Source organism: Taeniopygia guttata, chromosome 25 (assembly GCF_048771995.1).
Source record: "Taeniopygia guttata chromosome 25, bTaeGut7.mat, whole genome shotgun sequence".
Taxonomy (NCBI): domain Eukaryota; kingdom Metazoa; phylum Chordata; class Aves; order Passeriformes; family Estrildidae; genus Taeniopygia; species Taeniopygia guttata.
Window position 1 is genome coordinate 4,455,144 of NC_133050.1, and position 13,629 is coordinate 4,468,772.

At 50.5% G+C, this 13,629-nt stretch overlaps 1 long non-coding RNA gene across 2 annotated transcripts in view; it reads left to right on the plus strand.

The window, feature by feature from the left end:
* Positions 1–1,627: 1,627 nt before the first annotated feature.
* Positions 1,628–13,629, plus strand: part of LOC140680592 (uncharacterized) — a 402,733-nt gene continuing 390,731 nt past the window's right edge. For both annotated transcript variants that reach the window (XR_012051938.1, XR_012051941.1), the window contains exon 1: positions 1,628–1,957. This is a non-coding gene — a long non-coding RNA (uncharacterized lncRNA). The remainder of the gene's footprint in view (positions 1,958–13,629) is intronic.

Sequence of the window (13,629 nt, forward strand, 5' to 3'; positions counted from 1 at the left end):
GGTAGTGCAGGAAAAACTGCCCCCAGGAACCTTCCTCATTTGTGGGGACCGAGCCTGGTCAGCAGTCCCTCAAAATGCTAGGGGAGGCCCATGTTATATCGGTAGGTTGATGCTTTTTGCTCCCACCATACATCAGGTTCTCGAATTGCCTCAGAAGACTCAACGAGCCAAACGCAGTGTTCTCCAAATGGACACTTCATTTGATAACTGGCTCAATTCTTCAGGTTTTTCTGGCTGGGTCAAAGACAGTGTGTGCAAAAATTAGTTCATTGAGCCTTCACTCCAGCCTGAGTAGCTCAAAAGAAAAAGAGGGAATTGTTACAGCATTTTTGAGAGAAAGAGGGCATGAATTGTGAAAGTTGAGCTACTCCAGGCTAGGCCTCAGATTGAGGCCTGGTGGGGCCCTCAAAGCCTCTGACGCAGTTAGAAATTCAGAGTTTGTGGCGCAGGTAGAAAATAGTCTTAAAGTACTGTGGGGACCACGGGGGGTGAACTAGTATAGGTTTTATGGTGTACAGTGCAGGCCGTTTTAAGGAAAAGGTAAACAATGTTAGCCTACCAATCAGAGTGTCTTTGTTTCTGTAAACTATATAGAAGCTTATATAAACTACCGCCTGATTTTGAATAAACGGAGAACGTTGCATTAATCATATTGATTGGATGTGCGTTTGTCTTGTCCAGTTTCCCGTTTCCCTGAGGTTCCCTGGCTTTAGAAGTTGTTTCACTAACACTTGGATTTTATTTGTATCTTTTACAATTCATCTAATTGTATTTTTTTTCTTTTTCCTTTTTTTTTCTTTAAGCAGAGGTCCTGGCCCTCTTCCAGCCAAAAGGGAAAGGGCCCCACCAAGCCTTGTTACCCACAGACAACATGGTAAAGCTGAACACTAAAGGACCTTGGGGGCATTATTCTGGAATTAAAAAGTTGCCAGCTCCATGGACAACAGAATTATTGTTCCTAACCTGAATGACATTGAGCAAAAAGAATGAAGAATGGTGTCACTAAAGTACTACTGACGTTTGCCAAAACACCTCCAGAGTTTCACCAAGGGATCAGTCATCAAAATGTTTTGAAAATTTAAAGACCAAGGTAGCCAAAGCACACAGTGTCACTAATTGCTGGGTATGTTCTCAGCTGAAGCTGGGAGGAATGGAGTTCCCTTGGAGGGCCCACCCTGTGGGGTGGCCAGAACTCTGTCAATGGGCTCTGCCTCGTAACGGAGTCAATGAAGGGACAGTTAGAGAAACCTGTGCTGTGGGACACGGGAATACAACGATCAGTGTGACAGGATTCACTCAGATTTCCGCTCAGGAGAAACCAAACCCTGTTACAGTTATAGAGGCTACAGTGTCAGAAGATTTCTGTGCTTTACCATCACTCCCAATGTCAAGTAGAACTTGGGGTGCTGCAGCTGGTCAGTGTCAGTGTCACACCGCTCCCAGCTGCAGGGCCCCCATTTAGGGTCCTTCAGCAACGACCACACGGAAGACTTAGGGCCCAGAGAACATTTTCCACCCAAAGAGTGCCTTGGGTTTCCGAAAGCAAAGGATTCTGGTTCACCCTGTGCCCCATGTGCACTGCCCCATCCCGTGGAGTTGACATGAATGAGCTGAATGGATTATTAGAAGAGGTAGTAAATGATACTGTTGAAATGCCCATTAGCACAATCTATGAGCTCAAACAAACACAAATGGGGACTCCAGAGAACCGCATGGCCTTGGATTATCTGCTTGCTGGCCAAGGAGGAACCTGGGCTATCAGGGGACGGGGATGTTGCACTGCTAGCAGTGATGGGTTTGAAGGCCAACAGGCAGGAATCACCTTGACAGAAAGAGCAGTAGAAGAGTGGCAGAAGAAAATTCTTCTTGGTGGGATTGGCTTCGTGGCTGCCAAATTAGAGGCTGCTTTGAAATGCATTGGTGGCAGGGCCTGTCATCACTGCAGTGTGTGCACTTGGTGAGTTGCTGTGACACTTTGTGCTGGGAAGTGGAGTATTGAGACCTTTCTTAAAAGAGACAGTCTCAAGAAAAGAGAGGCTTTTGATAAACAACAGAGAATAGCAACTATTTAGGCATGTTTTAAAAGGAACGTGAATAGCTCTGAGTAATGAACTTTAACTGCCCTTAATTGTAGAACAAGAGGAGATGCCTTTATGCCTAATACCTAAATCTAAGCTGTGTTACTGAAAGAATTGTTACAAAGGTTGTAGTTGATTGTAGGTCTCAGGACCGATCAAAGTACCAAGGCCTGAACAGGTTGTGATCAAGGCCTGAACAGGCCCTGAGGCAAAGCTCACCTCTAGATGAACCTTCCAAGCAAATGTTGTATTTGTATCCACTCATTAAGGAAGCATGATTAACAACACGATCAATGCATGTGTTCCTTGATAAAACACGGATTTATCTTTCTGTATTTAGAAACAGACAAGGCCCCATCTGGCCTTGTTTGGGGGTGAAGGATCAAAGTCAACTCCCTTGGTTCCTCCTTCAGCCCTGGCCAGGCTTTGGGAGAAAGCAGTCAGGAGAATGAAAGCAGATGTTCTCGCAGTGGCAGTGATGCCAGCTTGTTTGTTTAACAGTGTAAAAGCTGGGTCCTCTCACAGCTTTGGGCTTGGAGCCTCATTGCTTGCAGAGGTGGAGGCACCTGCAGGAATTCCCAGTGTCTGGGAGTGGCTCTCCAGTCCTTGGCTTCCCCCAGCTGATGTGTGGCTGTGGATGATGGTAAAGCCTGAGGCTAACTGGTGATGGATCTTTCCTTAATCACTCCAGGCAATCTCTGGTAGCAATGACTGGATGCATTGCTGAGCTTCTTTTGTAATGCTTTGCTAATGATGATGTGCTTTGCTGAGCTTATCCTTTTGTAATTCTTTGCAGCTGGGCATGATATAAATGACACAATTCCTTCAGTTGGTGTCTGTGTCTTTGGTGCTGACCCTGCCCACTGGTGAAACAGGGCCCCCTCCAGCCTAAGTGTTACCTGGAAAGACAAAACCCATCACTCCAAATGTCCCCCCTTCCTCCTTGTTCCCCCCACTTTATACCCTGAGCGTGATGCCTGCCCTATGGTCTGGGGTATCCCCGGGGTCAGTGGGGGTCACCTGTCCTGGCTGTGTCCCCTCCCAAGCTCCCCCGCAGCCCCAGCCCCTCTCCAGCGTGGCCAGAGGAGGGGCAGGCCAGGCTTTGGCTCAGTGGGAGCTCAGCAAGAACAAAAGCATCTCTGTGTGCCCAGCCCTGTGCTCAGCACCCGGCCCAGCAGCAGCGTCTCAGTGCCAGGGTCTGTGCCATCAGTCCCTGCCAGGGGTTTCCATGGCACCTGCCAGGCCAGGTGACCCAGGTGTGGTGTCCCAGTGAGGGCTGCCATGCAAACAGTGCCCAGCACTGCCCCTTTCTGTCTGCCTGACCTGGCCTTGGCCCTGGCCCTGCTGTTTGCTGCAGGTTCCGCGGCGCCTGACCGGCCCGCGCGGCACAGGGCAGGCGGCCACGGCACAGACCCACAGCAAGGGCTCCCCTCTGGCTCTGGGCAGTGACACCAGCCCTGAGCAATGGGCTGGCGCGCTGGGGTCAGTGCGGTGTCCATGGCAGCAGTCCCTTGCAATGGCCCAGTGCAGGTTGGGATGATGATCCACCCTCACAGCCGGCCCAGGGCAGGTGTGCGGTGCCCTTCCCCACAGCCTGTCTGCACAGAAGCACTTCCAGGGCTCTCTGCATTTCCCTTCCTTCACTCTTGAGTCACTCACACACCTCCCAACGACCCACTGGGAGCTTTGAGCTGCAAGGAGTGCAAAGCTGGTCTGTCCTTCAGGAGTGGCTCTCATTCTGCCCTGAGCCAACTCTGGATTTGTGTTCATTGCAGAACTTCCTGTGTGTCTACATCATTCCTTGCAGGGCTCTGCCTTGGGGAAGGGGAACCTTCTTGGAGGTACCTAGGGCTTGGCACACACTTGAGTGTGTCTGTTTTAAATGGGGAAGCTTAGGAGTTTTAGATTGCTTCAAAAAATAAAAGAAGAAAACCCCTCTTTGCATGAGCGCAGCCAGTTCTCCAAGCACAGCAGGTCCCAGGTGACTGAGCAGAGACAGGACGGGCTTGGGCTATGTGGGGCAAGGTTGTCCACACTGCCTCAGACCTCCAGGCACAGCTTCTCTGACTAGGCCAGACATCCTCAGGAGAGTCCCTGGGCCAATATCAGTCGCTGAATGCTGCAGCCACCTCTGCTCTAAATAGAACAGTCATCAAATATACTCTTCAAAGAGGAATGTGGATTTATTGGAAGCTCTTGCAAATAGTTTTCCATCAGTATTGTAGGAAACCTCCTGACAAAGAATCTCCAGGGAGTAATTCCAGCAGATCATTGCAGGCCATGATTGCACAAACCTCTCAGGACCCCAAGCAAAAGCCCAAGTCCTTTGAAGAACCTGCCGTCCCTGGGAGCATGAAGGAGGGCCCAGGGCCATTCCTGACCAAGGCTCCCCAGGGCCTCTTCCCAGCAGCTCCCTGAGGCCAGGAGTGCAGGGAGGCAGAGGCTCTGTGTAGGCAGCTCAGCTGCTGAGCAGAGCCTGGGCTGGCTGGAGGCAGCAGAAAGGCCAAGGCCTGAGCCCCAGCCCCAGGGAAGGCAGATCCTGTCCCTCCCCGCCTGCTCAGGGCTCTGCCGGGAGCACTGGCATAGGGAGGGATGCTGAGGGCAGGACAAGGGATGGCAGTGCCCAGCCTGGCTGGGGCTGTGCCAGGAGGCCCCAGTGCCTCAGGACAAGGTGTCTCCTCCTCACAGCCCTTGGTGGTAAGACGCTGCTGTGCCCCAGGGCACCAAGGCTTGGCTTCTCCTGGCCACTGCCAGCCTTGCCAGGGCCCTTGGCCATGTCCAGCACAGCTTGTCCTGCGCTGTCCCACAGCTGCTGCTGTGTCCCTGCAGGCTGCACACTCCCATCTCGCTGCCCCCCGGGCCCTGCCCTGCCATTGCCAGCCCTGCCCTGCCCCTGCCATGCCCAGGGCATGTCTGCAATTCCCCCAGGCAATGGGTGGGGGTGGGCAAGTGTTCCTGAGGGCACAGGGAGGGGACAGCTGGGCTGGACTGACCCAAGGGATCTCCCATTCCATGCAATGTCATGGTCAGCAATAAACTGAGGGAAAGGAAGGGGATAGGGCTGGCAGGGAGGGCTGTGGAGATTTTTTACCAAGACATTTCTCATACAAAACACAAAGTACATGTTCTTGATCCGTTCCTACCAGAGGTGGCTGGACTGATTGTCTGCTGATGAGAATCAGCAATAGAGGATTGATCTCATTTGTTGTTTCTTTGCTTCCACCTGCGGCCTTTGCCTTTTGAGGCCCTTGCTGAGGAGGGTGTAGAAGCCCGGAAGATCAGGACCTGGTCTGCATGTCCCAAACATCAAAAACTGGATGGCCGTGGGACCAACCAAGGATTGGTGAGAACAACCAAGACTTCTTGGCAATAGCACACTGTGAGGAAGAACAGACTGTGTCTGCAGAAGGGGCCATGCAGATAAAGGCAGAACTTTGCCAGGACAAACATCCTTGCTCTGGCTCCTGGGCATAAGCACGACATGGCCCAAGTGCAGGAATGAGAAGTGGGCACGGACTGTGGGGGGATCAACACCACCAAAGACCCCCAAAGCCTCCAAGCCATTTCCAGAAAGGTGTAGCAGAACTAACTGCAAGTGATAAGTCATTTGCACAGAAAGTGAGACACTTATCACCAGGGCAGGAAAAAGTGATCGGTGAAGAGGTCCTCCCACCAAGGCCAGGCACATTTGTGCCCCAGCACCCTGGACATCCCATTGGCTGGATCAATGCTGGAACCAGGACTGGGGATCTCTTCTCTCTCTCTCATTTTCTTTCTCTCTGCCCTTCTGATTCACGTGTGTGTCTCTGTCTCTCCTGTCTCTGCCTCTCTTCCCTTTCACCTTTCCTCTTGTGCCTTTATACAAAACCTACTGACATGCCCTTTTATAGCTCAGGGACTGACATCCCAATTTCTATGCCAAATGCATAATGAGTTAAGAAGACTTTATAGGCCTTTGTGGACTCTCTGAGCTTTTTAATTTCTTTCAGCCATGAGCATCTACAAAACCTGAGTGTCTCCTTTGCCTTAAGTTTGGGAGATCACAGAGAGTGAGGGAGAAAGAGGCTTGCTGGCCCCTGATGGCCGCACACATTTAACCTGCCAGTGTTGTTTTGCTCAGCTTTTCTCTAGCAGGCAGCATTAACCAGATGCAGCTGCGCAAGGGTTTCCAGAAATTTGGCATCATCCACAAAGGACTTGGAAGTGCATTTGTCCCATGGCACAGGGAATATATGAATATTCCATTGTAGTCAAGGGCTGGTCACTGCGGGATGTCACCAGGGCGTGGCTGCCAAGAGGACTCTGTTCCATGAATGACATTTGACCCTCATTGTTCAGCCAAATTCCCACTCACCCCATGTTCCATTCCTTCAGCCCATGTCTCTCCAATCTGGCTCTGAGGAGACCCAGCAGACCATGTCACAGACCCTGCTAAGGTCTGGGCAAACAACATCCCCTTCTTTTCCCTCCCACGTGTGTTCTGCAGTCCCTGCCTTGTGCTGCCAGTGCCTGGAATGGCTGCAGGAGGATTTGCCACATCCCCTTCCCTGCTGAGCCTGACCAGTCTGTGACTGTCCCCATCCCCTCCCTGCCCTGTTTGCAGACTGGTTCCATGTCTGCCCTTCCCAAGTGCCCGGGACCCTCTGGGATGGCTCTGGCCTTTCCAGGGGCTTTGAGAGAGGTCTCACCATGACACTGCCCAGCCTTCTCAACATCCCTGACACCAAAGGCCTCTGCCACATCCCTCAGTTCCAGGTCAGTGCCCAGGGCACAGCACGGCCCTGTCCAGATCCTCAGGATGCTTCAGAAGGGAGGCAGCTGTGACTTCTCCCTGCACACCCACCACTCTCATGTCCCTCTGGGCAGTCCGTGGCTGTCCTGAGCATTTCCCCTGGAGCCTCCCTGTCCTGGATGTTTCTCTCCATGAGCTCATCTATAAATTGGCTGCTCCGCTTTTTGTACCCCTGGGGATTGCCTCAGGCAACCCTGGCCCCTGCCAAGGTCTGTCAGTCGACTCTTCTTTGCCTTTCATCCCTGGAGGTTTCTTTCTTGCCACTTGAGGTGTTGTCATGCTGCACTTCCTAGCAACAAGCTCGCCCGTTTCTCAAATGTTTTATGCAATAGCACAGGTACACACACACCCTCCTTCCACATGCCTGGACTACTAAGGCCCTCTCTTGGCAACTATACAGAGTGGGGAAGATGGACTATGGGGTGAACAGAGGACATCTAAACAACAAATCACAATTACATAACTATAAGTCAATAAACTTTCCTTAACATACATATAATATTAATCTCTTAATTGCGAGAGCCAGCTGTTGCATTAGCCATTTATAACAGAGTGAAGTGGCTTCAAGGCACTGTTTGTGCCACTCGAATTGTGCCACGCCCAAGTGCTGATGATGGTTGTGATAGTAAAAGGGTTTTAAAACCATGGGGATTTAGGGTTAAAAGGAAAATTAAGTTTAGTAGGCCCTGAAAAAAAAAAATACCCTAGGTACATGTAGGCCTTCTACCTTGCTAGAACTGCACCTGTGTAGCTAGTACATGATAAATGATAGAACTGTTAGATATGATGATTGTGTAGTAATTAAATAGAATTACTGTTTAATCATAAGATAATCATGAGAAACTGTGGTCGGGGGCCTAAGAAAGATCACGAGAAACTCATGCTTGAATAAAGTCAATGTATACAATAGAACAATATAAGTTTAATAATTAATATGTAAGTTATATAACGATAGAATAGAAAATACGTTCAGCTCAAAAGCCATGTCAGAGTCAGATTTGGGTCTGTACCCCTGATTCCCAGAGCTCTCAGTAAAAGCACCTGCATATAATCATATCCCGTGATTATGTGTGTTCCTGAATGCTAACACTCTGTTCTATGGTCCTTATCAAGTCCCCCCTTTTCTTGAGACACAGTTCCGTATGGGAACTAGTTTCTGAATACCTATATTTCATTTTACAGCATAAGAAAACTTTGTTTTCTAATATGTTTTCTAATATGTCTTTTTCTGCAGTCTCGTTGGCTAAATGTTTCCCCAATTCCAGTTTGGTCTTAACCACTTGGTGTGCTCTGCAATGCCTGATGGCAACTTCCTCTGGTTTCTGGATACTTTCAAGTAAACCTAAGATTTGTTCTCCGTTTTTGATCGCAGCTTTGATATGTCAAAAGGTCTCTTTCTTTCCAGAAGTCCCATGTGCATGTACCACTCCAAAAGCGTATTCTGAATAAGTTCAAATGTAAACTCCTTTTCCTCTACTCAGTTCCAAAGCTCAAGTGACTGAAATTAGTTCTACTTTCTGGGCTGAAACATCACAGGGGAGTGCCCCCAATTCGATTACATCAGCTTGTGGAGTCACTGCGTATCCAGATATTTGGACAGGAAGGTTAGGGGCTTGGTGCTCTGACAGACCAGCTGCTCCTGCTGCCTGCTCTGCCTTTGGCATCTGCTCTGCTGAGGGTATGGCAGCTGCAGCAGGATTTCCTGTGGGAAGAGGTGCCACTGCTGACATAGCCCTCGGACTCCAGGGGCCCGTGGCTGTGCCCTCCAGCACAGGGGTGTCACCCACAGCGGGGCACGAGGGGACGGTGAAGGGCATTAGAAGGGAGAGAAACCAGCGTCTAGGGACTATGTGAGGGAAATGACAATTTATTTCCTTTTCCTTGAAAAACAAATTGCAGGAGCCCTGTTAGAGCTGCTGGTGGATTGGCCTCTTGCTGAGGCCCCTCCACTTTTTGGGACACCATGTGCCCTCCGGGCAAGGGGCCACTGTTCCAGCCAGGAGCAGAGGTGCTGTGCAAAAGCCAGGGAATCTCAGAAAAACGGAAAGCTGGACAAGACAAACGCAGGTCTGAACCAATGTGGTTAATCAAGCGTTCTCCATTTATTCAAGATAAGATGGTAGTTTATATAAGCTTCCACATAGTTTACAAAAACAAAGACACTCTGATTGGTAGGCTAACATTGTTTACCTTTTCCTTAAAACGGCCTACACCTTACACTATAAAACCTATACTAATTCACACCCAGACAACCCAGTGGTCCCCATCACACCTTAAGACTATTTCTATCTGCGCCACAAGCTCTGAATTTCTAACTGCGTCAGAGGCTTGAAGGCCTCACAAGGCTCAGATCTGAGGCCTAGACTGGAGTAGCTCAACTCTGATAACTCATGTCCTCTTTCTCTCAAAAATGCTGCAACACGGGGGTCCCACGTTCCGCAGCCCCGGCTCTCACGGGGATCCCCAAAACCAATGTCCCGCCCTGTCAGCACCGGGCCAGCCCCGCGTGGTCCCCCCGGGACCCTCCGAGGGGCGATCACAGCTCCTCTCCCCCCGAAAAAGCTCCTCTTGGGGAGCCCGGAGGGATCCGGGGCTCGGCATCTGCCGGCTCCGAGCGCTCTCCAGAAAAATCCTCCCGGAGACCCCTCGATAGCGCCGGGGCGAGCTCGGCCTCCCCCTGCCCTGCGGCTCGGGGCTGGGGCGATGCTGGCGGGGCAGGGGGTGCTGCAGCCCCGGCGTGCGGGCGGTGCGAGCGGCGGGATTCTCCCGCTCCTGCTCCCGCCGCTCCTCCTGTCCCTCCTCCTCCTCCCGCAGCCCCTCCGCTCCAGCCCGGAGCTCCCTTTCCCAGCCTCTGCCCGCGGCCCCGCAGCCCCGGCTGTGGGTGGGGGACCCCCGGCCGGCCCCGGGGCGGGCAGGGGGCTCGGGGACCCCCCCGGGGCGGGTCCGTCCCCCCGGCCCGAGCCCCGAACTCCGCTCCGGGGCCGCGGGGCGCTGCGGGGCCGCCCGGCAACTGCTGACTCATCGGCGAGAAGAGCTCTGGTTGGCTGGAAATTGTTCAGCGCCTTCTCTGATTGGCTGGAACTGTGAGCGGCGCTGCGCCCGGCGGGTGTCCCGGGGAGCTGCGGAGGCCGGGCCGGAGCCTTCTCCTATTTCTTTCTGTCCCTCTGAGACCTTTTCCGATTTCTTTCTCTCTCTCTGAGATCCCTTTACTATTCCTTTCTGTCTCTCTGAGACCTTTTCCCGATTTCTTTCTGTCTCTCTGAGACCCTTTTCCGATTTCTTTCTCTCTCTCTGAGATCCCTTTACTATTTCTTCTTCTCCCTTTCTCCTTCCCATTTCTTGTTCAGTTCAATCCATGTTCAGTCAAATCCGCAGGTTGCGCTCCCATGGTCTCATTTGCACCTTCGCTGGGGCTGAGGCGTCTCTCCCTCCCGGGATCGGAACCCGCGGGCAGGCTCCGTTCCCACCGCAATCGTTCCGGGATTCTGTCAGGGACTCGCTTCCCTTCCCTCCCTCCCTCTGCCTGCAGCCGGGAATGTGCTGGGAAATGTCCAGCAAAGCCACCTTTGCTGCGTGCTGCAGGAGCCCACGGAGCTGCTGCACCTTGTCCCCTGCCCTGCACAGCTCCTTGGGAGGCACGGCAGGAGCAGCACCCTGGGAGCCTCGGGAATGCCCCTCTGGGATCCACGGCACACGCTGCCAGGGGCTGGAATTCCAGTTCCCAGCCAGGAAAAGATGTTCCTGCCCTTGAAGGCAAAGCTCTTAAGAAGGGGCCGAAAGCCAAGTGCAGCAAGATCTTACAGTGACATTTCACTGCCAGCCTTCCTAACTTCACCCGTGGTTGTTGCAGCTCATGGATTGGGAAGTAAATCAGGGCAGGGCCTTTGGTGGGAGCTGCCCTGGGTCCAGAGAGACACTGAGAGAGAAACAGAACAGGCAAAGAGAGGCAGGAGAGAGAGGAGGACACAAACACAATCAGCTGAGAAGGTGGCACTGTGAAAACAGAACTGCAATGGACTAAAAATGAATGGGACAGAAAGAAATAATTTTGTAATTTCCTAGCAAAACACATTTTCCTGTGTTTCTCACCGACTTTGTCCTGGTGTCATTCAGCAGGGCTGTCAGAAAGTTCATCATTCTGAGTGGATGTTCCAGGCTGCAGCCACAAGGAAATAGGGAATGGGGCTTTTCCTGCTCCTGGGGAGTGAAACGCAGATGAAAAATTAAACCCTACATTTGTAATAAAGATTTGTAGGGAATGGGTATGCTTATTTATAACGCTGTGGACGCATGTCCATTAAAGGGCAATAAGTCCTGACATACGTCCACAGTGCTATAAATAAACATACCCATTCCCTACAAATCTTTATTAGAATTGTAGGGTTTGATTTTCATCCGCGTTTCATCATGGCGAGCCAGGCAGGAGATTTTCTGTCCTCGCAGGGGCAGGGGGTAGAACAGACCTCCTTGGCACACCCGGGGAATTTCCCTGGAGGGGCTCCGCTCTGCGTCGCTTGCCACCTGCGGAGACAGCCAAGGAGCGCTGGTGTGCGATAAAGGGCCGGACTGAGAGGGCCCTGGGGTGCCAGAGCAGCACTGCTGGGCAGTCCCTCAGAGCCGGCAGGGCCCGGCCTCGCTCCTGGGCCTGGGGCAGCCCGGCCGATCGGGCGCTGGGCTGCAGACGAGGTCACTGCTCCCATAGAGCGGCCCAAGCGGCTCTGGGCTGAGCCGAGTGAAGCCGAGCTTTGTGTGCTGGTGGTGCCCGACACTGTGCGGTTCGTGTGTTTGCAGCCGTGCGGGTGCTGCTGTATGAAGGGTGAACCAGGAGCGAGGAGTGCACCTGCGGGCGGGGGGAGAAGTTCACTCGTGTCTGAAGCGGCCGAGTGAGAACCGAGGCCCGGCGGGGATCGGCTGTGCGGGCAGGGAGTGCCCGCGGGGAAGGGAAACCAGCGGAGAAACGGGGCTGAGGACGTGCACTGTGTTTAAAGGCGGTGATTTGTGTGCATTTGAACAGTGGCTAGACGAACTGCGGGGTTTCCTCTGCCCCAGTGGTTCGGACTTGGATTCCTGGAATTTTACTGTGCGCTGTTATGCTGGGGTGTGTTGAGAAAAGGGGACACTTTAAGAGATACCTCCAGTGAGTTTCCCAGTGAGTTCGTGTGATTCTTCCCCCACATTATAGTATTTTAATTCTCGAGATTATATAGTTGTATTTATAGAGATTTTAAGATTTTTTTTTGCAACAAGTGTAGCATTTTATGCAGAAGAGCTACACTATAATGATTTATGTTTAACTGTAGTAAAACAAATTAAAGGAATTCCAAGAATTCCTCCCTCACAGCAAGGTAAGCCCTGACTCTCCTTTAATTTGAGATAAGGACAGGGTTCTGTGTTTGTGGGCATATCAGAGTTTTTGCTATAACAAGCACAGCCTTTTGCAGGGCAACAAAATAAGTGTCAGTAGAAACAATGCTTTAATTAGATTGTGTGAGAAGAGAACTAGAACAGACTGAGATTTTGTAAAAGAGGGGTTAAATAAAGGAAAAATGCCAAAGTGATAAACAGAATAGCCTGCAGGCGATTCCCGGGAGTTTTTGGTGCATTAAGAGGCTGGCACCTTGTATGAGTACTATTACAATGCAGAGTTTGTGAGAAGGGCTAGTATTGCTGTTCCATGCCCCAAGTGTAAATTGAAGGCTCCTAATCAAGCCAATTCAGAACCTGAGATCTTAAAGCTTATCTGTAAATGATCGCATCTCATACCTGCGACCTGGAAAGTCTGTGTGTGAGAAAAACTGAAAAAAGACCATGAGGCTTGGGTAGAAACAAAATAGTATAAGCAATAAAAACTAACCAAAGCAAAGAGGTTCCCAGAAAGCCTCCAATAAGGGCAGCTCAGAAAACTAAAGGATTTATAACACCTTATTGCAACCAATGCTGTTTTAATACAGGAAAGCAAATAAGGTGAGGTCTTGTATGCTAATATGTTTTTTCACCTTAAATAATCACCCAGAATGGCAGAGTAACTGGCTTCAGAGTTCCTTCTGACCCACTGGTGTTAACTCTTAAAAAAACAAAACAAAACAAAAAACAAACAAACAAAAAAAAAAACACAGCAAAGAGAAAGCAAATAAAATGTGTTGCTCAGCATGCAGTATAAGGCAGTGATATATGAAATCAGACAAAACTCATCATCCTGAAACACAAAAGCATATATGATTTGTAAAAAGCTCCTCCTAAAGTAACAGAAGATTAAGATCTCCCTGAAAGGGAAGAAAACTCAGGCTCCAAAGGTATATCCACTCAAACCCATCCCCCTCCTGGCAGTCTAATCTCATCCAGAACTAGGAGGTAACAGACCCCTCTGAGAGAGGCAGTGGGATCCAGGAAAAAAAAAAAAAAAAAGCTGGAATTTTAGTTGATACAGGGGCCATATATTCACTTTTAAATAAAGCTTTAGTACCTGTAGAAAATGTAGAGAAAAATTATGTTGTAGTGTAGAGAAAAACTGGCCAGTCTGAGAAGGCATACTTTTGCAAACCTTTAAAGTAACAAGAGAGTATTTACAAATTTCTGTATATGCTCAACTGGCTAAACATTCTAGAATGAGGAGGTTACTCTAGAGGTAAATGATCAAAGGTACATAGAAGTATTAAGTTTAACATTAACAGCCATTTAAAATGAAGAAGAAATTCATTAAGAGGTATTAGGACAAGTATTTTTAAAGTATAAGCCTCTAATATACCACGGAGGGCAAAG